This window comes from Phyllostomus hastatus, unplaced genomic scaffold (assembly GCF_019186645.2).
Source record: "Phyllostomus hastatus isolate PE091 unplaced genomic scaffold, TTU_PhHast_1.1 phas_scaffold_78, whole genome shotgun sequence".
Classification (NCBI taxonomy): Eukaryota; Metazoa; Chordata; class Mammalia; order Chiroptera; family Phyllostomidae; genus Phyllostomus; species Phyllostomus hastatus.
Genome location: NW_025334041.1, coordinates 99,834,384 through 99,862,275, shown reverse-complemented (window position 1 = coordinate 99,862,275; position 27,892 = coordinate 99,834,384). Strand labels below are relative to the sequence as shown.

Sequence of the window (27,892 nt, the reverse complement as noted above, 5' to 3'; positions counted from 1 at the left end):
TTTTACCTCCTAGTAATGGACATTTGGGGTGTTTCCAGTTTGAGGTTATAATAAATAAGCTGTGCTGAATATTCTTCCACCAGTCTTTTGGTAAATACATCCTTCTTTTCTCACAGGTGAATACCTAAGAATAGGCTTGCTGAGTTGCAAGGTAGCCATAAAGTTTAACTTTATGAGAAATAGCTGAGTCTTTTTTTTACATGAACACCTCCACCCTCTCCAGTTTCTTTCACTGATGCCCATATGCTGGCCCCCTCTTTCTCTCTCTCTTTGTCTCCCTCCCTCTCTACCTCTATCTCTCTCTCTTTCACATACACACACACAGAGACCAGATAGGTAGGTAGGTAGGTAGGTAGGTACATAGATAGATAGATACATAGATAGATAAATGATAGATACCCAAGATTCCATATATACATAAAACCTATTGCTAAAAATAGGGACTTGAAAGGATTTATATTCCCAATAGTCCAGAAATATAGACTAAATTCTTTACTCTCAATTTCTTGAACATCTTTTATATAAAGCACTATAAAGTAATGAGAAGATTTTATTTTTCTTTCTTGTCTAGCAGGTGACTTTGACTGTCATTGGCAGGGGCAGTTTTAAGAACTCAATTCAAAACACTGAGCGGGCGTGAAAGGCCCTATGCGGGGCAGGTAAGAAAAAGTGTGCTCGAAAGCAGACTCTGCTGCCCAGCCCAGTCTTCAGAGAGAGGCTCTGCCAGTGAAGGGATGTCAGACTCCTTGTTGCAAAGGCATCAATTCCTAGTTTAGTCTCTGAGCTTAGGCAACTGGAAACTTTTTTTTTCCATAATATCCCTTGGTTTTAAGAGTGAAATCACTGCTAAAAAGGAGAGTAGTATGCTGATTAATATTATAATTAGCTGCTTGTTACTAAGGTAATCTTAGACAAGTCTTCCCCTTTGTTTCTACTTTGGAGACTTGGGGTTCCCCCAGTCCTCTTGGGTGGCACCAGCTTTAGGGGGAGGAAATCAGTTGTTCACAGTAAGACGACCCTGGTTTCGGTGTGATGAGCAGCCATGCTCTCTGCAGGATTAAGTGTCAACCCTTTGATAATCCAAAAAACAAGGAAACAAAGGGCACTGCTTGAAAATAATGATTTACCACAGAACACATTTTGCTTTAGTTAAACCTTTTCATTTTTTCCCAAAGAAAATGTGTGTGGGCTTATCTCTTGAAAATGCCAGCATGGCTGTGAACACTAGGGAAATTAAAACACTGAATAGAATGGATTTGTCAGGAAGAATCAGTATGAGTATGCAGCGATTTGCCTGGTTTATTTATTAAGTTGTGTGCTAGGGGAGGACTGTCTGCCTTGGACTTATCTATTACTTTGTGACAATGGTTTTTGAATATAGAGGGTTTTTTGCATTGCACAAAGTCAAGTTAAAGTAGAATCTAAAACTCAGTAGCATTGGCAGATTCAGCTATGATAGAAGTAAAAAAATCAGAGATACAGTTTCCACCACCATCTCTTGCTCAGAAAAAGGAAAGGCTTTGGAGAACATTCTGTAGCCTTTCAACATAGCATCGATCACTCTTAGAAACAGAGGTCAGTGGAACACTGATGAAGGTGTCCAGAGCAATCAATGCTGCCTAATGAGGTTGGCAGTCAGTGTATCCCCATTCACCTTTATGGCCAAAGCCACTGTTGCCAGAAAGAACCAAGCTAGCAATGTCTTTGACATGTGAGGAAGAGACTCATAATCTGAACTCACGGAATACAAAAAGAGAGCAGACAGCATTGTGAGTATCAGTGCAGCTTCCAGCCCAGTTCAAAGGCAAGTGTGGTCTCATTTATTTAATGGGGTAATTATGAATGGGGTGCCTTGAAGTTACATGCTGCAGGTTTATAGTAGTATTTTGCAAAAATAATGCTTTTGGTTTTTAAATTGAATAATGTTTTATAGCTATTACTGCATCTTTTGAATATTCCTCAGAGGCTAAGTCTATCCTTTTATTCTTATTTTACTTGAGAAGGGGAAGATGACCAGGCATAGAAAAGCCACACCAAGAATAAAGACAAATATTGGTCTCCAAGAATGCCTGCCCCCAGTTCTGGCCAAATTTCACAGCACTTTTAACCGAAAATAAGTCTTTACAAAAAGTCTGTGAAATGGCCTGTGATGGTTTTTCAAAATTACATCAGGTGAGTGTTCATTTTAAATAACACCACAAATGGAATTTTTGGGACATTAAAGATCCCTGCACATGCAGCATAATATCACTGTTTCCCCCAATGTAGCACTTGAAATGTGAGTGCCTCTGAAAGCAAACCTTTTGCTTCTTGGCAATAACCCAGTTTTACTAGACAATTAATTAGAATTTTTTCCTTAATTCATGGGCCACTTGCTATTAGAAAATCCTTTCTGAAAAGTTTGTACTTTCCATTAAATAAAATGAAGGGTCTATTATTTCAGAGCAGCATCTTTGCTTCCACTGAAACCCTAGTCATATTTGTTTTCTTTCAAAAGTCATAGTTGCAACCTAGCACATTTTTACATCGTCATGATTGACAGACACTAGGAAACACAAGTACAACACAACTCATCCTACAACCAAACGCAGTGTGAGTGGATCTAAGAGCTCAGCCAAAGTGTTGGCTCCTGTGATGACGACTTCACCATAAGGCAGTTTAACCTAAAAGGCCTAAGAGGGGCTCTTTGATGAGACAACAAGGAGCAGCAAATCTCCACAATTCCCTGAGCAGTGTTCTCACTCATCTTAGGTCCCGGCATCCATCACTTCTCATTCATAAAATAGAAATGATCTTGTGTTTCTTGAAGGGAGTCCAGCTGACCAGACTCAGATCATCAGGCATCTCCTGAATCCACATCTGATTCCTGGTTTCCTATTATAGATAGGAAACAAACAATCGTTCACGTTTGGCAGGTTCACAACTTCTGTCCAAATTTAGGAACCACTTCGGTACAGCTAGTGTCATCTGGGACTCCGGACTACCTGATCTGACAAACCTCAATCCTGTTTGGGGTGAACAGTTCGTCCTGGATCACCTGGGGTTTTCCTAGATTTCACACTCACTATCAGTTCCACATCCATAACCAACAATCCAAAATTTCTTCCTGAAACCCCTGTTTAGATCTAACAAATCTTATTCAGAGGGATCTCCTTTGAGTATCTTTCCTATGAATTCAACAGCAGATGTAGCATTTGTTAGGGCTGCCGTAACAAATTACCAGGCACTGGAGTGGCTTAAACAACAGAAATGTATCCTCTCAGAGTTCTGGAGGAGGCCAGAGGTTTGAAATCGAAGTGTCAGCAAGATCGTGTTCCCCTTGAAGGCTTTAGGAATAATACTTTCTTGTCTCTTCTAGCTTCTGGTGGTGGCTGGCAATCTTTGGTGCTCCTTGTTCATGACAACTTAACTCCCATCTCTGCCTCCATCTTCAGATGGTCATCTTTCCTGCATGTTTGGGTCTATGTGTCTTCTCTTCTTACATCAGTCACATTGGATGTAGGGCCCACCTCAGTCTCGTATGACCTTATCTTAACTGATCACATCTGCAGAGACCCTACAGGAGATCACATTCACAACTACCAGGCATATCATAAAAGTGGGTCACCCCATCTTCATGGTTCAGTGGTTATCAACCCTGAACACCCTTAGAACCACTTGAAGGAATGTTAAAAAATTTTAGATAAATAAATAACACCAATGCTCGTCCCATTCTCCCTGCTGAAAAATATGAAATTTGAAAATCTGGAATAAGCCTGGGTATTAGTATATTTTAAAGCTCCCCAGGTAATTCTCATATGCAGCAGTGTCGCCTCACAGCCCTGAGGGCTGATATGTGTGGCTGAAGACAAGGACTACTAAGAGTGTCTGTAAGTATGACCCCCTTTCTCCAACAGGTGTCCCCTCTGAGCCAGACTAAAATAATTTTAAGAGGTAACTCAAACTCTTGTGGTTCCCTCAGTCAATTTTAAACAGACAATAAAAACATACATTTTAATAACACTGAGGAAACTCCCCAAAATTGATTTCACCCAAAAGAAAAGTATCTGGCAACTTATCTCCAAAGTCATCATTTTTTAATGTAAAGTTAATCTAGCTATATATTTATTCTCTTTACTGGCCTGAAACTCATCTTAAACAAAAGATTTCCATATTGTTCATTCCAGGAATATAATAAATATTTATAAGAGTATTTCTAACCAAAGAGAACTGTGACCTTTCCGAGATGAGTGTCAACGGAGAACACACGATTTTTCACAGTGAATGATTGGGGAAAACAGCCTTGGTCTCAGATAGGTGGGCTTTTTCCCCTGTACTTTCTCATTGCTTAGTGTCTTTCTGCTTCCACTAGAGCAGGGGTGCCAAACTCATTTTCACCGGGGGCCACGTCAGCCTCGTGGCTGCCTTCAAAGGGCCAAAATAATTTTAGGACTGTATAAATGTAACTACTCCTTAACTATTAAGCAGCTGAAATTACATTTGGCCCTTTGAAGGCAACTGCAAGGATGATGCAGCCCCCAGTGAAAATGAGCTTGACACCCCTGCACTAGAGTCTGGCAGAGATTTCTTGCTATTTGCTTTCCTGCTCACATCACCAGGTGGTGGTGGTGTTTTTTTTTATTTTTTGTGTTCAAGAAATAGCATTTTTTGGAAGACTACTCATGGTGAGATGACCAGACATGGGCCTACTGAGATACTATTCCAGGCTGAGTGGGTCAAGGGGACCACGCAGAAACGAAACAGGGTGTTCATTTCAGCAAGTCAAAGCTACTCTATTGCACACACGTCTCACTTCCTTTCTCTGGCTCCAAACACCCACATGCTCACAGTGCATTCATCACAACACTTTTCTTTCCTGCCAGATCTGTGAGGGGAAAGATTCACTTCTTCCCAAGGTGTCAGCCTTCGTCGTTATTGATGCTCACAGGCCTGCAATTACTTGATGAAGCTAATGGGCAAAAGCACTTAAAGGGCTATGCTTTGTGGTTCTGTTGTCATAATCCATGTAACACAAACCAGACCCAACACAGCCTGACAAGCTTTCAGCCTATTATTATTTGGGGCTGATTTAAATTACAGGTTTGATTAAATTTATAATTTAGCCATTGCACTTAGCACGCTTTCCTTTTATTTTAAAACTAACCCCAAGAGAGACATTTACAAAATTCCTGTCTCCAAGCTGTCGGATGAGAAAAATGTCAAGTGGCATGGGTGGCCAGAGGGAGGGCTTAAAAATGTACTTAGACTTGTAAACTTAAACACAAATGGAATTTCTCAGCTAACTGTTTTTTACTGCTTTGTCAATGAATACAGCACGTGTAGCCCTTCTTATTTTAAATCCCCTGTTAATCCTGCCATGGTTTTGGAAAGAGTGGTGTAAAACACACATCCCCATATCATCCTTCCTCCCTCTCTTATCCCTGCCTGACCACACAAGCCCTTAACAAAGTATGAAGCTATCGCATTAACTCTTTGATGTTCTTGCTCAGGAGTAAGGATGCCACTTCAGATGTCTTCCTTTGGAAAAGAATAGTATCACCCTGTGAGGTTGGCAACATGAAAATACTTCTAAGACAGATTAGTTATGTTGTACAGTCTACAATAGACCATTCAAAGTGTGCACCACCCAAGTTATCACTAATGTAATACACAAATATTGCAACAAATATGAAGGCATCTTGCAAGAAAATTCAGTCTATCATACATGTGCTACATGGTGAATCTGTGTATTTATCTATTCCAATGATGGTTACTGAGCACTGAACCAGGGCCAAACATCACACTGAATGCCAGGAACACAGAGACAACCTCGGTGATGAGCTGGGAAGGCGGACATGCAATTGAGAGACTCTAATAAGTTCTATAAGAACACTGAGTACATTGTTCCAAAAAAAAAAGAGGGTGAGAGAGAGATATGACACTAGAGTTTTGCCTAGTTGGAAGGTGGCTGGGAAGTTGTGAAAGATTTGAAAAGGAGAGATGATTTTGGTATGGATTTTTAAGAATGAATTATTTACAAAATTAATTAACCAGGGAAGAACATTCCCAAAGAACAGCTTGTGCAGAAGCATGGGGTTGGGAAAGGGGGAGGTATGTTCAGGCAAAAGCAGGAAGTGTAGTTCTGAGTAGCTGTGGGAAGCATGAAGAGAAGCAGGAATGAGGCAAGAGGCAGGGCAGACAGAATCACAAAGATGTTTATGTGCCAAGCTAAGTGGTGTGAGCTTTATCTTCCAAGTCAAAGGTCAGAATCTGATGGCCCCAGACATGTTTAATTGATCCACACAGTGCTTGCTTTTTGAACACTGAACTAATGTTTCAGACTCAGGAATTTCCTCCAAGAAATCTCGTGTCTGACTTATACTGAAAACATAGAACTTCTGACAATAGCAGATTTGTACTCCATGTGAGTGGTAGCTAGCTTCTCACTCAGGGCTTGCCCTGTCCAGTTTGCCACAGTCTTTACCATTCCCTATAACCTTTCCAGTGCTAAGGACGAGTATCAGCTGCCATTTATAAGTGAGCTTAACCTCATCTTCCTTGCAGTAGACAGAAATGTGTCTCTGTACCCACATCTCTATTACAGATGGAAAAAACGAGAGACAGTGAGGGCCACATGACTATTCCTGGCCTGCTTTGCTCGTTGATGTCACCTGCCTGGCCTCCAAAAGTTACAAACTGGAGTCTATTACTCCTGCTCTAGACAAAGAGAATCAAGGAAATGGTGAGATGAAATATCTTTTTTTTAAACAGGTTGTAGGGCTTTGAAAAGATTTGGAGCATTATTAAATGCTATTTGACTCGAGGACTCAGGATACCTGAATCTTGTCTCAGATTCTCTTTCCTGTGATGTTCTCGAAGGACATAAACCTCCATGGAGAAGAGACAATAGAAAACATGACCCATCTCATTGTAGGGGATGGACTTATGCCCTTCTGCCCCTCTTTCCTTTGCAGAGATTTTTGTTAAATCAGGCTAAAGCACATGGTTTAGGCTTAACACAGGCAGGCCTTTCCAAGACTCTTCCTGCTAGGCAGGGCCCAAGGGATAAGCACCACCCTATGGAGTGCCACGCCCAGACCTGGATGGCAGGCTCTGACTTAGCCCATCACTTGGGGTAGGCTCCAGGACAAAGGAGGCAGAATCACAGGTATGGATCTACCTTTTAATAAGGTGATCTAGGAATTTGAGCTTCTCTATGCCAGAGACCTTCAGAAAGGGAACCCTGGTTTACGGTGTTAACAAGATGGCTTGTGGGGAGGGAGACTGGTGACAAGAACATTCATGAATAGACAAACACAAATGTCTGGGCAAGAAATGGTAACCCACAGCACCAGGTGGGATGGAAATAATTTGTGTTTAATAAATACTGTGAAAGAACAGTGGGGCACCTAACCCTGGTGCCATCTCCCCAGGACACCTCCTACAGAGCGCGTGAGTTACCTCAGCTTGACGCGAGTGCCCCTAGCATGTAAGACAGAAAAATTAACTGTGCGGGGCAAAAGTGGTTCCCCAGAGGAGCAGCACTGCCTACTGGGGCCAGATCTGGCAGGGGTCTCGGGGAAGCCTATCAGGAGGTGAGACACTCAGCAGGGCACAGTGTAAGGACGAGGGGAGCACATTGTTGGCAGAAGTCCTCTACTGCCTCTCAGTCATGACTAGGAAAGGCAGGCTGAACCCCGTCCACAGGGGCCTCAGTTCAGAGGCAGGCTGCACATGTGCCCTGAGACACTACAAGCAAATCAAGTTAGGAACAGGCACAATTCCCCCTAAACAATGTCTGACACAATTTCTCCTCTGTGGCCAGAAGAGAACAAGTGAAACTGTCCCGGTGCCGCTAGGGAATAACAGTAACGTAACTCTAACTACCCAAACGCCCATTTCAGTAAGGAGAATGCTCAGCCACAGCAGCAGAAAAGCCAAGATTTGGGTGCCATAAACAGAAAGGGGTATATTTACCTCATATTACAGGAGGTTCAGTGTGGGCAGTCCAGGGCTGACGTGGTGCCTCCACGAGGCTGCTCTTTTCCCTCCTCCACCCTGAGCTTCCTGGATCTCATCTTCATGCTTGTCACTTCACAGTTGCCAGCAACAACTTCCAGGCTCCCACTCCACCCCAGGCCCGAGGCTCACACTCAAGGCAGGAAGCAGTCTACAGAGTGGACAGAGAATGGAGGAGCTTCTCAGAAACAAGCAAAGACAGAAGAAGGTGCTTCCAGCACAGGTGCTCGGCCTCCCGGATCTCCCAAACATTCAGCACATTCCTAGACACACATTCCTGACAAAACCTGGGATCCTTTTAGTAAGTGCTTCATTTTCCTGTCTTGTTTATACTAGCTCAAGTTCATTTCTGGTACTTGCAAAAAACTAAAGTCCAATATAATGCGTTCGAGAGGTCAGATCCACCTGTTAAATTGCACAGATACCTCAGAGTTTATGTGGACTTTCTTTAGTTTGGATGTCCATGTCTAAATATGTAATTGAGGCTGATGGTTTACATATTAATACAAATGGCAGCTACTGTTTACTGAGCACGTATTGCACTCAGGCACTATTTAGGGTATTTGACATTCAGCCTTGTCATCCTCACTCAGTACTAACCAGTGAATTTCCTTGTTCATGAAGACTGTGCCACTAGTAATAAGGTAAAGCTAGATGGGTCTGACGCCGGACAGCAGTCCACTCTGCTCAGGTTTTTCCATTTGTGATCTGAGGCCCGTCTGTATTAAATTCACATTGGGAATTGCTAAAAATTCAGGTGCCTGAGTTCTTTTCAGACAGACTGAATTAGACCCTATGGAGCTGAGACTAGAGATTAGAGTCCAAGATTCTGCCACTTAAACACGTTTCTCATCTAATTCTTCTCCATGCTCTTAGCTTGAAAACTCAGGCACTTCCCAGGTGAAATGTGAAACTGACCCTGGACACGGAGGGCAAGGAGATGCTGAGAAAGAGGCAGACCACTCCAGACAGGTAGGTGGCAGGTTTAATAAGCAAGAGAACTTAGGAAGCTGTCTTGGGTGACCACAAGACAGGTAGATCCCTGCACCTACCCACCAGAATCTGAAGTTATACAGAGGCCTTAACTAGGTTCAGTCATGGATTCAGCCCACTTGGTTTCAACAACACATCACTCTCTCGAGGCTGAATCCTTGAAAATGGCTCCAGCTGTGGGAAGGGTGGGGTGAACGTATATTCCATGGACAGGGTTGGGGTGAGGAGCCACAGATGTCCCAGGTCCAACTGAGGGTCAACCTGTGGTCACATCTTCTTGATGTCCTCCTCTAACACATGCTAAAGCCTAAAAGCACAGCCTCTCCTCTCAGAAGCTCTCCTGGGGTTGGTGCCTGTAGTCGTGAGTAGGACTAATGTAAGGACAAATAATTAAAAATAAGAAGCCGAATTCTCCCTTTTGAAATAACAGAAGAGACTTCTCCCATCTCTTTCTTCTTTGTTTACTTTAGAAAACTTGTCCTTGTGAGTACTTTCTCCTCTCTTTGAAATGTACATAAATCCTTTTGGAAACCACACAGGCCTTATGTCAGCTTTATGACCCAAGAACGCCTTTCTCCAGGACCTAGGAGCCATCTCTTCGAAGGCAAGTACTTAGGGAAATAGTACCCTTTCCCCCATAGTTTCTGTGGGAAGGTAGCAGGCCAACTTTGGTGGGTGCCTTGCTCCAATTTGCAAAGCTACTTCCTGTCATAAAGACAGGAGGTTCATTTTTCTCTGGACAAAGCCAGTAACACAGATGGTCACCCCAGTGACCAGGTAAAGTTAGGATAAATTATGTGTGACAAATGGCACCAACAAGACCCCTTGAGGACTAGTTGTCGCTTCTCTGGAAACATCTATGTGTTGCGTTGTATGCTTGGCTCCATAGGGCAGTGAGATTCCTTCCTGTCTGCACTCGCTTAGCAGACTGCCTGTGCAGCACATCACATTCTGGTCTGGTGCCTGTTCAGTAACAGAACTGGTTTCTTTCCGACTACTTTTACAGTGAGGATTTCTGCATCGGGAGATGATTTGGTTTTTAATTATATTTCCCCAACAGTAGCAACATTCCAGCTTAGCAAGATGAAAAAAAATTAAGTTTTTAAATTCCTCCTAAACCAGCTTAGTAGAAAAGATCCCTGAGGAAATGGCATTATTCATGGCCATATCAGGGGTAAAGGTAATGACCTAAAGCACAGGAGACACATACCACAAGCCTCATCTCATATTCGCTGCACATTCCCCCTTACCGTGCCTAATGACCTCCCCAAGAGAGCCACCTCAATTTCTTCACCTGTGAACTGGGAGGCCTTAACAACACAACCGCTGCTGAGGCTCCTCCCCGAGGAAGGTTCTTGGTGAAAGTGATTTCCATGCAAAGGTCAAGTTAAAATGATTCTGGAAACCACATTTGTAAAAGCTCATTTCAGGAAATAACGTACAATAGAAATAAGATAATTGAGTCTAGAAAGCTTAAAACTGACAATTTCCACCCACAACATCCTTTTCCACAAAGCCTCTAGTGCAAGCTTTCCAGCGAAAGCTGAACAGGCCTGCAGTCCGGAGTTAGCTCACAAGCAGGCCTGGCTGGTAAACCTGCCCCACAAGCCACAGCAGACAGGTGGAGTCAAGGTTGCCGAGGCTCCTGGGGGAGCTAAGTCAGGTCCATCAATATTGGAAACATGGACTTCTGGAATTACAGAAAGAGGATTTCTTCCTTCTGCCTTTCTAGGATTTTCACCTGCAAGGCAGAGAAGGGAAAACTTCGCTGATGGAATTGAGACAAATGAGAGTCCAGAAAACACCAGGTGTTTTGTTTGCATGTGATTTTGGTTTTGTTTTTTGTCATTCAGTTATTTTTTTCAATTATTGTTCTCACATTAAATTTAAAACCTATAGGTATATTAGGAAATAATGTACATAATTATCACCTTTAAATAACAAACCTGTAGGTATATTAGGAAAGAAGGAGGAAGGGGACCAGCACCACCTTTATTTTTCATTTAAAATTAGCTGCAGCCAAAAGTAGTGCACAAATCCCATGTTTTTTACTGCTTTCTATGTGGTGTATAAAAGACATAATGACAATCAAAACTTCTTTGCTTAAAAACCCAGAGTTTGATCCTCCGGTTCCCTTTCCCATCGGATCGGTCTAGGTGGTTGTAAAAGAAGGGAAAGTAACACGGAAGCTGGCCTCATAGCTCTATAGCTTGTGGGCTGGTTTCAAACAAGGAGGAAAAAAAAAAAAAAGCCCTGAGTTTGCATTTTCATTCACCTGTGAGTTGGAGCATAAATCCTGAGGGAAAACTTCCTCTGTGCTTTTTTCATTATTTCTATTGAATTTATTGAGGTGGCACTGGTTAATAAAATTATATAGGTTTCAGGTGTACAATTCTGTAATACATCATCTGTATGTTGTATTGTGTATTCACCACCCCAAGTCTAGTCTCCTTCCATCACCATTTATCCCCTCGTACCTTCTATGCTTTCAACCCTAGGAATGGATCACTAGCCCGTGGAATTCCCTCAAATCCTCCACTCATTTCTAATTTAACTGTAGGGTCTCAGTCTTTCTCTTTAAGTGTAAGGCTGACGATCTGCCTTAGATTTCAGTTTAGATGAGCATGCTTCCTTGCTTCAACGGATCCAGCCCATGTTCATACCCTGTTTCTGGGTGACCTCTGACAGCTCACAGCTGTCAACATCAATAATGGGGCCATTTGGACAGTTGGAATATAACTGCAAACTTCTGTGTCCAATAAGAATCTTTATCCACTACATAGAAAAATAAAGAATTTGTTACATAGAACTCCTTTGGTTGAGTCCACATGGCTGCTGGAGAGGGGGAAATTACATAAGAAAGGGGTTGAGATTAACAACCTTCCTAGGTCCTGAGAAGGTTTTTTTTTCATACTGAATGCTCAGCCCACCTCCTCTCTGGAAAGGTCATGCAAACACTAGGCTTTTATAACTGTCCAACAGCCAACGATGTGCCACACACTGAGGATGGCAGCTGTCACCTGCCCTGGACACAAGGGTGTTCCTGGGGAAGAAGTTCCTCTTGGAAGCACGTGGTGACAAACGTGTCTTCAATATCTCCCATCTTACCCACCGTCCCTGCAACTACCTCCAATCTCCAATCCCCAAAACAGGGCTATAAACCAACTGGTCATAATTCTAATTCATTGTTACCCAGGGAGGAAATGTTGTAGGACCAGAGAATGTTAACATAAGACAAAGCTGAAATAAAATGTCAATGGCAGACACTCTACTTACCTGCCACCAGTGATAAAAATGGTTTTCTCTCTGTTGGGTACAGCTGTAGTACTAACTTTAAAATTTTTCCATCGTGAATTATGTCTGGACGCTAATGTTTCAGGTTCGGAGATTTGTTTTGCTTTTCATTTTAAAAGGGGACAAAACATCCTATGTCCCCTTCTGTTACCAGCCCCAAAAGGTGTGCATGACTATGACAAGTAGGAAAGCTCTGCTGTTTACTCTGCAGCCATCAAAAGGTTTTGTAACCAAGCTTGGAGAGAGGATGCAACATGAGATAAACCCACTGGTCTCTACGTGGGAATGAATTACAGGAGGCAGTGTCCCTGAAGAGACACCAACTGCGACCTGAGAACATGCCATCACAAAGTGGGTGTTCCTGGGGCCTGCTGTGCTCTGAATCAGTGAGAATAAATGGAAAATAGTGGTCCTCTTAAGTGCTTTCCAACATCCTGTTTTATGTGGCTCCTGATGGCAAAAATGACAAGGAAAATGAACTATGGGGCACACATGGTTCATTGCCTACTTCTCCTTCCTGATCATAAAACCTTAATTTTGATGGAGGTGAAAATATGTCCCATCCCAAGGGATGAATTTTGATTGATATAAATCAGTCATGACCACCCACTGCCCACTTTCCCAGACATTCTTGCATGGAGGGGTAGCCATGTGACCCAGTCCTGGTAATGACCTACCTATTAAGGGAAGTCAGGCATGGAGGGGCCTTTGGGGGAAGTTTTACTTTCCTCGTAAAACAGAGCAGCACATTTGGCACTTGCCAGATCTAATACCATTGAACCACTGAGTTAATGCCAGCTCATTGCATGAGAACATAAGCCTGCAGCTAGGGCTTCCTTTGTCCACAGTAGAAATCATCCCTAAGTTAAAATGTCTGCTTGCATTCTCTTGCTTTGATAGAAGACTACAGAATGAGGAGGATCCTTTTGAGGAACACCAATGTTTAAACTGTCTTTATGTTTATTTGAGATTTCTTTTATAATCCATTATTTGTTCAGCTTTAACATTCATATTGACACCAGGCCCACCAGAACCTGTTTTAGTGAAGGACCAACTCGTAAAGCGATGACAACAGTGTTTCACCTTCACAGCTCATAACTCTTCCTTAACCAAGAGAAGAAAATCAGGTCACTTCATCTGCCTGGGTCTGCCCTGTCTGCACAGAGAAACGGTTTTCACAGCCAGTTAACACCACAATATGGCGGGAGGCTCAAGTACAGAAGGAAGAAAGTGATTCTCAGTAAAAACAAAGACTCAAGAAAGCTGCCAGTCAAGGAGAAGTGGATCTTAAAACCACGGTGTCACCACAGGAAACTTTGTGCAACAGCTCTCTCACAACGGGAAGAAGTTTACCTACAGGTTGATATCTTGCAGCAATTGATGATATCCAGGAAAAATGGTCAACCTCCCGGACCTGATCATTCACAGGCAAACAAGCTGTTCATCTGATTATAGACAGCTTTGTGTCAGCCATAGACAGCTGTCAGCTATCAAGGGCCGTGCAAACACATGACCTTTCTGAGAGAGGTGCCAGCGAGTTCCACACTGTGTGCTCTGGAAAACACTGCCAGCATGTAGTAAGTGCTCAGTAAATATCTGTTCAATGAATGAACATTGTATGACTTTGAAAAGAGGAGAAGCCCCTAGCTTCTGCATAGTGGCACTGGCCATATTTAAGCTTCTAAATAAGAAACATGTGAGCACATGGAAATAACAGTTCACACGGATCATGGTGAGATGGTCTGGCTGCTGATGAATACCTCAGTGTGGGGTCGAAGGGGAGCTCACTTGCTTTGTAAACCCGTCTCCTGGGCTGCATGATGTATATCCCAGCACACTTAGAGAGCTTTCTTCTGAGAACACCAAACTGCTGACAGTAATCTTTAGACTCTTCATAGGATCTGAGTGGACACAAACATTCATATTAAAATAGAAAGTTTCTCTTAAAAATAATGCATGTTCTTTTAAAAAAGAGAGAGAGAGATCATGAACTTCCAAAACTGATGACTGTCTTTGATGGGTGAAACTCCACCACAAGGGAAACTGACAACAACAAAACTAGCTAGTATTTACTGAATACTTACTATGCATTGGCACTTTGCCTAGACTAGTCCATTCAGTCTTCTAAGGGCCTTAGGTGGTAATTACTATTACTGCTCTTCATTGTATAGTTAGGAAATAGAGACTTAGCAACATTAAGTAACTTTACTTTTTAATTTTTATTTATTGATTTGAGAGAGAGGGAGAGAGAAATTGATTTGTTGTTCCTCTTATTTATGCATTCATTGGTTGATTCTCACATGTATCCTGACCAGGGACTGAACCTGCAACTTTGGGAGATCAGGACAATGCTCTCACCAGCTGAGCTACCCAGCCAGGACCTTAAATAACTTTAAGATCACACAACTCTGAAGTGGTAGGGTTCAGTGTGAGCCCAGTCTAATTCCAGAATCTATACTACACTCCCTTAAAATTATCTCTAGTTTCCTACCAAATACTTGGGCTTATCTGGGCTACCTCCTATAAGTTATAATGTACAATTGGACTCCCTGGCCAGGAAGTACCACTATGCTGTGGTCTGTGTTCAGGATGGAGAAGGAACCTCACAAAGAGCTGAAGAAATATTCTAATGAGAGGGCTGCTGCTGGTGCCCCTGCTCTTTCTCAGTATCCTTTCTCTCTCCCTAGTATACACCCCATATTGTCTAATCATGCTGTCTGAAAAAGTACATTCATTTTACCACACGTGTTTCCTTGATGCTTTAGATTCTTTGGTATTTCTAGATGCATCAGAGGCTCTTCTCTCTACCTATGAAAGACCCACTTTCAAGAAGTAGATTTCTGTTACCAAGTTACTTACACAACCCAGAGAACAATTCAATCACATGTGAAATCATCTCGTTGCCCAGTTTGTTTGCTTGTTTTCATTCACATCCCACCAGAGTTGTTATATTCTATGACAGCAAAGATCATTTCCATCCTGGCCTAATATAGAAACTGGCACACAATTATTGCTTAACATATTTTTGGTGAATGAATGAACAAAGGAGCCACAGAAAGCATGACTGTACAGATCACCGAAATTATTTTCTTCTTTATCACTGCTAACACCATAAAATAGCTGTAAATCATTAATTTGCTTACTGAGTGCCAACACTGTTGGACATTTTACATACATTATCTCATTAAATCTTTACAAAGCGCATGGCAGACTATTGTTCCTGCTTTACAGGTGAAGTTTAGTTTAGGAAACTAAAGTCTGGAGAAATTATTTGCCAAAAGTTTCCATTTGCTCTTCAAATAGGGCTTACACTTCTTAACATGGTTTACAACTCCAACCTCATCTTTTCTCTTATCTCACACTCCAAGCAGAAGCTGCATTCTCTATCAGTTAGAAATGTGGTCTAGAGTGGCTTAAGCAGAAGGTATTCCTACCTAACAACTCTGTAGGCAGGAAAAGCAGGGCAGCCACGAGGCCTCTGCAATGTCGGCAAGGACCCGGGCTCCTGTTTTTCCAGTGCATTAACAAATACAACTATGATTTGTCCCATTTTTTCATGTTGTATCAGAAATGCTTTTCTTGTTGTTACAATGCCTTCATAGTTGACATTTTTTTTTTCAGAGACACATATTTTATTATTTATATGATTACATCCATTAAGATTTTTTTTCCTGGGCATAAATATGTGTATACACACATATAAACATTGCATTATTTAAATGAATTCATACTGTAACAATCATTCTGTGGCCTGTATTTATACTTAGTAAGAAGTGGCAAATAAGTAACTTAGTAATAAGTAACAGCTTCCCTTATCAATAAATAAACTTCTTATGGACCTCTCATAATTCATGGTGCACCTACCATGATTTAATTAATCCCTTCTTATTGCCCCTTAGGTCACCAGCAGTTGTAATCCATACATAACACCAATGCTGTGAACATCCTTTTTTTCCCCACATGCTTGCTTTGATCCCAAGGATATAGTCTTTAAGTAGAATTGCCAGATCAAAGAATATGCACACTTTGAACTATTTTGATACATACTGCCCAACTGCACATGTGATAAGAAAAAAAACAGTATTATATTGCTGCTGTTTTATTTTGCTCTTCTTTTTATTATTATTATTACTTAGACTCTTTTTTAAACTAGTCAATTAGTCATTGGTTAATTTCTTTTGACAAATCATTTGATTAGTGCTCTATTTAGTTTTCTTATATATATATATTTATTTTTAAATTACAGTTGACCTAATATATTATATTAGTATCAGATGTAAAACCCCATGATTAGAAATTTATATTACTCTAGTACCCATCTGACACAATACATAGTTACATTTTCCATGCTGACTTTACATCCCCATGACTGTTCTGTAACTACCAATTTGTTCTTCTAAATTCCATCACCTTTTCACCTACTGCTCCAAACCCCCTTCTATCTGTCAACTGAGAAAATGTTCTCTGTAACTATGAGTCTGTTTATGTTCTACTTGTTTATTTTGTTTTTTAAATTCCACACATAAGTGAAATCATCTGGTATTTGTCTTTCTCAGTTCTGACTTATTTCACTTAATATAATAGCCTCTAGGTCCATCCAAGCTGTTGCAGATGGCAAGATTTCATTTTTTTTTATGACTGAAAAATATTCCATTGTATATATGCACCACTTATTTTTTATCCTAATCTCTTGAAGAACACTTAGATTGCTCCCATATCTTGGCTATTATAAAAAAAAAATACTGTGATAAGCATATGGATGTATATGTCTTCTCAATTCAGTGTTTTGGGTTTCTTTGAAAAAATACCCAAAGGTGAAGTTGCTGAGTCCTTCTTTGTCTCTTGTTATGGTCTTTGTTTTAAAGTCTAGTATGCCTGGTATAAGAATTGCTACCCTAGTTTTTGTTTGTTTCTTTCCATTTTCATGAAATATCTTTTCCATCCTTTTCAGTATATGTGTATCTTTTAATGTCAATAATGCTACTATATATGTATTTATTGTAATTTTTATTTTTCCTATTTTTTTTCTTTTTAAAGAAGACCCTTTAACATTTCTTACAGTACTGGTTCAGTGGTGATGAACTATTTTAATGTTTTCTTGTCTGGGAAGTTCTTTACCTGCTCTTCCTTTGATGCTAAATGATAGCTTTGCTGAGTAGAGTAATCTTGTTTGTAGATCTTTGCTTTTCATCACTTTGAATATTTTGTGCCAGTCCCTTTTGGCCTGCAAAATTTCTGTTGACAAATCAGCTGACAGTCTTATGGGAGCTCCCTTGTAGGTAACTAACTGCTTTTCTCTTGCTGCTTTTAAGATTTTCTTTGTCTTTAACCTTTGGCATTTTAATTTATGGTGTGTCTTGGGGTGGGCCTCTTTAGGTTCATCTTGTTTGGGACTCTCTGTGCTTCCTGAACTTGTATGTCTATTTCCTTCATCAGGAAAGGAAAGTTTTCTGTCATTATATTTTCAAATAGGTTTTCAATTTCTTGCTCTCTTTTCTCCTCCTGGCACCCCCATGATGTGAATGTTGGCACACTTGAAGTTGTCCCAGAGGCCCCCTACATTATTCTCATTTTTTTGGATTCTTTTTCTTTTTGCTTTTTTGATGGGTGTTTTCTGTTTTCTTATCTTCCAAACGGTTGTTTTGATCCTTTGCTTTATCTAATCTACTGTTAAATTCCCTGTAATGTTTTCTTCATTTCAGTTAGTGTATCCTTCATTTCTGACTGGTTCTTTTTTATGGTTTCCATGTCCTTTTAATGCTGTTGAAGTTCTCATTAAGTTCATTGAGCATCCTTATAATCATTGTCTTGAACTCTGTATTTGGTTTGGTTGCCTTCCTTTCACTTAGTTCTTTTTCTGGACATTTGTCCTATTCTTTCATTTGCAACCTGTTTCTTTGTCTCCTCATTTCAGCTACTTCCCTGTGTTTTTTTCTATGTATTAGTTAGAGATGCTACATCTCCTGGGCTTAGTAGAGTGACCTGATGTAGCAGGTATTCTGGAGAGCCAAGTGCCTCCACTTCCTCAGTCATATGAGCTGGGGTCTCAAGGTGTATCCCCCATGTGGGCTGTGTGCATGGTCCTCTTGTATTTGAGCTCTGATTGTTATTGGCACATCACTGGGAGAGACTAACCCCAGGCTAATCAGTTTTGAGGACCAGTTGTTATTAGACCAAAAAACTGCTGCACAGGGGCCAAACCCATACAGTAGACTCGCTTCAATGGGGCTTTGGTGCCCACTGACTCCACCCTGTAAATGTGTCACTTGTGGAGGTGGTTGAGTTGTAATCTGCATGGTCTGAAGCTGACCACTGGATGCACTGGCTCTGGGGCCTTCCAAGAGGTGCAGACCAAGGTCACCACTACTGTGCCATGCCCAGGACCACCCAGATGAGTTACAGAGCAATGTGCAGATGGCCATTACTTGTGCTCAGCTTGGAGCTTCCTGGGAAAGGCCACACTTCAAACCAAGGCTGTCTGCTGCTAATTCCAGACCTGGGGCCACTCAGCAAGAGATATGGGAATATAGAGGTCAAATGCTGCTTGTTTGAGAGGCTTTAGGAAACTCTAAAGCCTTTCCTAAAGGCCATTTGTATGAAAAGCCACTGTGAAGGAGTTGGGCAGACTGCAAGTTGGGTGGCGCAGGTCTCAGGGAATCACAAGGGCAGGGCTAACAGTGTTAGACAGGTTGATGGAGACTCATATATGGCACCCAGCTATCAGCTCTTTGTAGGGAGGGCTCAAAAAAGGAACGAGGGCCCCTGCTTGTACTTCCGTCTGAGAGAAAGCTGCTCCTGCAGCCCTCCTCCTGAATGCAGACAATTCAGTTTCTCTTTGGCACCTGTCAATTTGCTGCACCAGTGCTGGAGCTCACAGGGAGTGAGTGATTTTAGTGTATATCCACGCTAGGGCTCGTTAAGAGAAATGCTTGGAACTCCAGAAGCCATCCGTCTCCCTCAGCCACAATCCCTGCTGGGTTTTACAGCCAGAAGTTATGGGGACTTCTCTTCCCAGCACTGGAACCATAGGCTAGAGGTTTTGGTGTGGGGCTGGAACCCCGGGCTCCTGAGCAGGTTTTCCGCAGCCAAGATTTCCCTCCCAATTTTTAACCACTACATGTGGGTGTGGGAGCAGCCTGTTCTGTGTCTCTGCTTCTCCTACCAGTCTTGATGTGTCTTCTTCTTTATGTCCTTAGTTTTAGAAATTCTGTTCAGCTAGATTTCAGGCAGTTCTGAATGATGGTCGTTCTGCAGTTTAGCTGTAATTTTGATGTGGTTGTGGAAGGTTCAAATACTGTGTTTACCTGTGTCACCATCTTGACAGAAATTCCTATCCATACTTAACATTTTAGATATTTGAATAACATTGTATCATATTTATTAAACCATTTCCATATATTTCTCATTTCAGTGGTTTCAAGTTTTTTCCACTATATTGCACTGAATACCTTTTTGATATATAGATTCTTGATTTTCTTGATTTATTTAGTTAGAATAAACTTTCTATATTTGAATTACTGGTAAAAAAAAGAATATAAACATCTTGTGACTCTCATTACATATATTTCCTTTTAGAAAAAGGTATATCAGTTTATCAGCAATGATTTTGTGTATCAGCTATTACAATCATTATTATGATTGTGTAAACTTTTGCTAGAAGATACAAATTGCATTTGAAATTTGTTTTCATTTGAATTCTTTGATTTCTAAGGAGGTTGTATGGTTTTTTTTACATGTTTAGTTACTATTTATTTCCTCTCTAGTAAATGACCTCCTTCAGTATTTTATGTTTATCCTAGTCTTAATAAACACTTTTTCTTATAAATTTAAAGAGAAAATTATAGATTAGAAATATTAACCTTTTGTAATTTTTCATTAAAATGTTTTTGCAGACAGTTGTCCATTTTTATTAGTTTGCTCTCTTGTTATACAAAAATCCATCATTTTTATATTCAAATATATCAATGCTTATATGATATTTGTTCCATTGTTTTCTACTGCTGCAAAGTTAAGAGAACTTACATTCTTCCCCTGATATGAACTGCTATTTTCTTTTAGTCTCTCTACAATTTGTGAAGAGGTGCTTTGTTTTCTTTTTCTTGATTTTTGTGTTTGCCTCAAATCCATCTGGAGTTTGTTTTGGTGTGTGCTATACAATGTAGTTTTTCCCCAAAATTGTTCTTTCATTTATTCATTTTTTTTATTAAGAATAGTTCACAGTAACTTGGCTTTTAAAATTTTACAATATTTCTGTGGCTTACCAGAAATCATTGAAGCATCAAAAAACAAATTGCAAAGAGTAACAAACCTAGTGAGGCAGGTGATAGTCAGGAGTGAGGGAACTCCAGAGGCAGCCCAGGACTAAGACAAAGGATACTGATGCAGGACAGAGACCCTATAGTCCCCGCTTTCTGGAAAAGTGTCGAATCACAGTGAATCACGACTACACCTGCACAGAAGATGCTACATGACCTCTGCTTCATTATAACAGCATTATAAAAAATTAGCATTGTGGTACCCCCTCCTCTCCAGTAGGCAATCAAAAAAAAAATCATGGGAGACTGTATGTGCAGTAGTTTAAAAGTAATGTAATTACTTGAACATGCACAATAAAAGCCTGCCAAGACTAGCCAGAAAATATCCACCCTGTAAGAACAGAATCCCTCCGGCCACTGCAGGTCAATCTCTGCTCATAGTTGGCCCACTCCCATGTTCTGTGGAGTGCATTATCGCTTAATAAATCTGCTCTCTCTCTCTTTCTGCTAAAAACTCTCTGCGTGTTTGGTTCAATTCATTGTTCATCATCACTAAGAACCTGGTTACCTGTGCCCACCTACAACACCAGGACCTTTGACAGATTCTATGATTGAATATCTTCCCTTTTTCTTCAGTTCTAGGTGGTGATTGGCCTGGCCAAGTATTTTATTTTCCTATGACTGTTTTAGGCTTGAGCTTATCTAATTGTGTTGGCCAAAGATGTGTGAGGGAATATCTACAAGGGGCCTTTGGAATAGTTTTTCTCACTGAACAAAAACAGACCTACAGGAAGAAAGATCCCACCTCTTCCATCAAAGTTTCCACCTTCATGTAATGCCTGGAACATGTCAGGGACCCTGCAACCATGTGAGGACAAGTCAGAGTACACACCCTGGAAATGGCAGAGCAGACAGATGGCAAGATAATGTTGAGCCATGGAACTGCCCTACCTAAGAATGTGTTCTGTGAGAGTATATATTCCTATTTTTAGGCCACTTTTGGGTGTCTTTTCTATTATTTTCAGCTGAAGGTAACCTAAACTTAAAAACCTCTTTGAGACTTCTGGCCAAGATGAAGATGTAGGTAGATATACTTTGCCTCCTCACACAACCAAAAGAAGGACAACAACAAATATAAAAACACAAAATAGCCAGAACTGCCAGAAAATCAAATTGTATGGAAGTCTGACAACCAAGGAGTTTAAGGAGAAACTTAAACTGGTAGGAGGGGTAGAGATGGGCAGCTGGGGTGGAGAGGACTCAAGGCAAGGCAGCAGCTGGAGGACGGGGCAAGGAGGTGGCCAGTGGAACAGGCGAGGCAGCAGCTGGCAAACTGGACAGTCTCACATTTGGGTGTAGATAAACCAGGAGGAACAACTAGGGAGCAAGACAGACTATGCAACCCAGGGTTACAGCATCAGGAAATAAAGCTTCAAAACCTCTGACTGAAAAAACCTATAGGGGTTGAGGCAGCAGAAAAAACTCCCAGCCTCAGAAGAGTGTTCTTTGGAGAGACCCACAGGGTCCTAGAACATACACAAACCCACCCACCCTGGAATCAGCACCAGAAGGGCCCAATTTGCTTGTGGGAAGGAGGGAAAGTGACTGAAAGCTGGCTGACAGCTGAGTGAGCCACATTGTTCTTTCTTGGACCCCTCCCCTACATACAACACCACGACACAGCACAGCAAGGTGGGTAGCCCAACCCTGGCAAATACCTAAGGCTCCACCCCTTACTATGTAACAGGAGAGCCTAGACAAAAAAATATGGCTCAAATGAAAGAACAGATCAAAGCCCTAAAAACAGAACTAAGTGATGAAGAGAGAGCCGACCTATCAGATTCCCAGTTCAAAACACTGGTAATCAGGATACTCACAGAAATGGTTGAATATGGTGACAAAATGGAAGAAAAAGTTAAGGCTATGAAAAGTGATATAAGGGAAAATGTACAGGAACCAACAGTGACAGGAAGGAAACTGGAACTCAAGTCAATGGTTTGGACCAGAAGGAAGACATAAACATTCAACCAGAACAGAATGAAGAAACAAGAATGCAACAATATGAGGAGAGGCTTAGGAACCTCTGGGACAACTTAAAAGATTCCAACATCCAAATCATAGCGGTGCCAGAAGAAGAAGAAGAACAAAAAATTGAACTTATTTGAAAACATAATGAAGGAGTACTTCCCCAGCCTGGTGAAGGAAATAGACTTCTAGGAAGTCCAGGAAGCTCAGAGAGTCCCAAAGAAGTTGGACCCAAGAGGGAACATACCAAGGCACATCATAAGTACATTAGCCAAGATTAAAGAGAAGGAGAAAATCCTAAAGGCAGCAAGAGAAAAGGAGACAGTCACCTACAAAGGAGTTCCCATCAGACTGTCAGCTGATTTCTCAAAAGAGACCTTACAGACAAGAAGGGGCTGGAAAGAAGTATTCCAAGTCATGAAAGGCAAGGACCTACATCCAACATTACTCTATCCAGCAAAGCTATCATTTAGAATGGAAGGGCAGATAAACTGATTCCCAGATAAGATCAAGTTAAAGGAGTTCATCATCACCAAGCCCTTATTTTATGAAATGTTAAAGGGACTTATCTAAGAAAAAGAAGAAGGTCAAAAATATGAACAGTAAAATGATAACAGACTTACAACTATCAACAATTGGACCTACAAAAACAAAAACAAACTAAGCAAACAACTAGCATAGGAACAGAATCAGAGAAATGGAGATCACATGGACGGTCATCAGCAAGGAGGGGTTGGGGGGAGAATGAGGGAAAAGGTACAGGGAATAAGAAGCATAAATGGTAGGTACAAAATAGACAAGGGGAGATTAAGAGCAGTATGGGAAATAGAGAAGCCAAAGAACTTGTATGTATGACCCAGGGACATGAACTATGGTGGGGGGAATGCTGGTGGGGGGCAGGGGTGCAGGGCAGAGAAGAATAAAGGGGAGAAAAAATGGGACAACTGTAATATCATAATATATTATAAAATATAATAATAAAATATATAATAAAATAATAAAATATATTTTTAAAAAGTAATTGTTGATCAGTAGATAAATATATATAGGAAAATCACCCATGGACTGCAACTCTTATCTAAATAACCTTTTTCAAACCCCTTACCTACCATTTTCTTCTTAACAAAAGTTCAGCTTGAGATGAGATGTTGAAATGGTGTTTAGGGTACATAACCTGCCATATTCTCAGATCCCTTGTATCTGAATAAAGTGTCCATAAAGATTCAAAAAAAAAACCCCCACAAAACTCTTTTGATATTTTTTGCTTGGCTCATTTATTTCTCTCACATCATTTATTGCGTATGGTACAGGTTTAAGAACCTGATTCCTGAGTTGTGGAAGAGGTCAAAAGTTAATGCACATCTGGAAGGGATATTCCCTGAAACCTCCCCATTTGCCAAGGCCTCGTCTTCACTGCCCCAAGAGCTCGGGGACTGATTCTCTCCATGTTCCAATTGTCTTTGCATTCAGGGTTCTTTACCTTCCCTCTCAATTCCAAGTACAAAACCCTAAATGTTAGGTGGCAGGGGAGGTATTGGGGGCAAGGGCAGGAAGTGGTGGCAGGAAATGAAGACAAGTGTACTTGAACAACAATAAAAAATGAAAAAAAAACACTCAGTATTTACAGCCCTCCAATTCAAGACGATCAGTTACAGTGAATGACAAGCTCCATTTTCCACTGCCATTAAATGCATATCTCTCAACACCTCTTTATCTGCAGCAATACAATGAAAACTGAGCACTCTGCAAACAAGATTTTCATAGTAAGAGCCCTAGCTGCTTTGTTCTACAGATTCTGCCACAAAGAAACAGGAGTTGGCCCTACTGACAACCATCTTAATGATTACCAATATTGAAACAACCTGAGGCTAAATAAAAAGTTTAAATAAATGAGATGGTTTGTCTATACTGGTAGTTTTCAAACGGAGCTCCATAAAACCCTTGGGGTTCTGTTCTACAAAGATCCCTCAGGTGAAAGTGGGAGGAATTGAGCAACAATTCTGGCCCCCTCTTCAAATGAAAAGGCCCACTTTTATCTGTGCTACATACATGTTGGTCCTGTACAGAATACCCCATTTAGAAAAGAAAAAGTGTTGTTGTTTTTTTGAAGTATCAAAGCACTAGTCAACACCCTTGATATTCGGAGCCATCCAGATGTTTGCGGTCAGGCAAAATAAACAATCGGATCATTAAGGGAAAGACAGAAAGTGAGACAGAAAACACCATCCCTATTGCCTTGTTATTTTTAGTATAACAATGTAATGAAGGATCAACATATGTATATTTTCCATATGAGATCTAAAGAAGATGAGGCTTTCAGTATTGGGTCCTCGCTCAGTATCCAGTTTTCTCGATGCCTGTTGGAGGAGGGTGGGCAGCAGGGAAAGGCAGATTCTCAATGTCCCAGTGTAATACAGGGAAAATACAGCACAAATTACTGGCATCACTTTAGTCATATTGGCAAGCACAGGCCATTTCTATTGATCCCAAAACTTAAAGAGTCCATGACGTCACCCAAAGTATGCTTTTTAATAATTCACTTCATTAAAGGGCCCATTAAAATGTCAAAACTATCATAAAGCTTACAAACACTTAGTTACCTCTAATGTCTTCAAAATAATAATGCATTATTGATGAAACCTTGGTTCATAATCACTTTGCTCACATTTGACAAAGCCAATATTGCAACATGCTTTTTTCACAGCCCACTGCACATTCCTCCCTCTCCCACCACAATGCTTTGTTCCTAGGTCTCCTGCAGTTCTTCCAAATGAGTGTTTTGAAATCCTCTCCTTTTCCAAGCCAAGAAGATTGACTTATGGGCTCATTTATTTCAAAGAAGAAACTGGTACAATGATATGATGATAAAGTTCCTTGGATAAGTCACCAAGCAGAGTATACCGAAGTACAAGAGAGCTGGGCAGTGAGAAATCCATTGCTAGCTGAAACATTTGCTTCTTTGCATATATAAGACTTTCTCCTATAAAATTTCTGGGAGGGGTTAAACACACAAACTTGATTAAGGCCTTTGCAGGCCTTTGCAATGAACATGAGAACAAAGAACAATATTAGTTTCAGTATCAATCAAACCAGGAAAAGAAAAAAAAAATTCTCCAAAGTATGAAGATTCTCCCTAAAAATAGAGTTGCCAAATACAATAAAAGATGCCAAGTTAAAGTTGAAATTTAGATAATTAAAAGAACAAATAATTTCAGTAAATTTTAATTATTGTTCCAAATATTACATAGGACATACTCCAAAAAATTATTGTCACTTATCTGAAATTCCAATTTCACTTGGCATCTTGTATTTTTATTTGCTAAATCTGGCAAGTCTACCTAAAATGTAAATCTTAGTGCTTCGCTTTACATTAAGAATGCTGATGGTACAAGCTCAGTAGTCCCGAGTCCTGGCTACGCATGAGAATTATCTGTGGTTTCCTGAGCCCACCCTTTACAGCAGCTAAATCAGAGTCTCTGGAGTGGAGCCCAGACATCTTTCAAGTTCCCCCAAAGGTTCTAATGGGCAGCCAGGCTTCAGAACCACTGCGCCAGAGGGTTGTACTGCCTCCAATGTAAAGTCTCAGGGAGGCGTATCAGGGGTGTCTCAGGATCTAAGTGCAGGGAAATATATGTAATTTTAAAAGCATATTCAACATTTTAATGTAACTTCATGCTCAAAAATAAAGACCTTATTTTTTATATTATAAACTACCCCCAAAATTAAGGATAACAGTGACTTGGAGAGCTAAAAGAGATGATGAAGCACAGGGCCCTGGACCTGGGGCAAGTCCTAGGTGGTGCAGAGTACCTGAGATGAAGAACTCCTCCTCAGAAGGCAGGAGGCAGGCAGGATTTAATGGATGCGCAGGTGTCTCGGGTCAGAGGATGGCACATACCAGAAAAGCAGACAACGAGAAGTATGACTTCAAGCCAAGAATCTAGACAGAGTCACCAGCCGGGCACCAGCTGATCATGCAGTCCTGCTGATTGCAGGACTTTGGGGGGGCATCAATCTCTGCACCTAGTTGCCCCATAGTTCACAGGTGACACAGGGGCGAGCATGTAGCCAGTCTGGAGAACAGAGGTACAGAGAAGGGCAACTAATCAAGTCACTTATCTGAGTACAATGTCAGTGGCCTGCACCTGCAGTGATTTGACATGAGTTTGGCACTTGGAAGGCATAGCTTTTAGTCTTGTGTACTTCAAGCAAGTTGGGTGATGCCTCTTAATCTGAAAGTTTTTTCTAAAGAATGGGAAATCGTAACCTCCTTTTCAGGGATGTGTAGGCAGCATTTTAAATCATGAGATACGTGCAAAGGATACAGAATGTGGTCTGCAGGTGTCTTCACTGGAACCCCTCACTTTCCTGGTAATGATCACTGGTGATTTGTGCCCATGTCCTCCCATACCCTGGGCCACCCCTGCCCCTCCTGAGGCTCCTGCACGCTCTCGGACCTGTGGGTGACTTGTTCATAAGGCAGCGGGAATCCTGTGCCTGTCCAGCACCCTAAGGCGAGTGCTCAAGGAGTGCTTGCTGCCATAATTAGACTAAGAAATCTAATTAGAAATGTTCCTCCTTCTGAAACACTTTTTGGTATTCCAAACACTATATATTTTTATTTTCTCTTCATCAACATCAGTTTAAGGCTTGTATTATCTATGTGACTTTGGATGAACAATTTAACTTCTCAAAGCCTCAGCGTACCCATTCTGTACAATGAGAGCATCAGTGATATCTACCTATCAGTTTCATTGTGAGAAGTAATCAGATTATGTATGAAAATCATTAGCCAAGTACCCGATACATTGTAAGTACCTAGGAAATTTTAGCTACTCCTAGAATGATCACCACTCAATTTGGCCATTGTCTCGGCAAGGTTCTCGACTCAGATTTATGCATCCCTGGCCCACTCCTAATCCAAGTGCCCAGAGACAGGTTTGCCACAGCCCTGCAGTGGAAGCCAAGCATTCTGAAGTCACCCACTGCCTCGGGAAACATGAAAAGAAGCCATAAATATCCCACAGTTCTCAATGACTGCAAAATAATAAAAGCCATTCTGCATTTGTTATTCCTTCATCTCCATTTTCTGTCCTAGGTACATATTTTACTGAGATTTCCATTCTCCTGGTAAAATAACAGTGTGTTTTTATGATCTTCTCTATGCAAAAAGCTTTAAAACATCCCAGCCCACCCCCCGTCAAAGGCACAAAAGTAAGCCTAAAGCCATATGGCACTGGAATTAAAGTCAGCATACTGATGCATTGTACAATTTGCCATCATTATAAATGATTTCTCAGTGATATTATGGTATTCACTCACTCTGG

At 41.1% G+C, this 27,892-nt stretch overlaps 1 pseudogene; it reads left to right on the top strand.

The window, feature by feature from the left end:
• The first annotated feature begins 11,112 nt into the window (after positions 1-11,112).
• On the top strand, positions 11,113-11,224 carry LOC123812276 (annotated as a pseudogene).
• Positions 11,225-27,892: the final 16,668 nt, after the last annotated feature.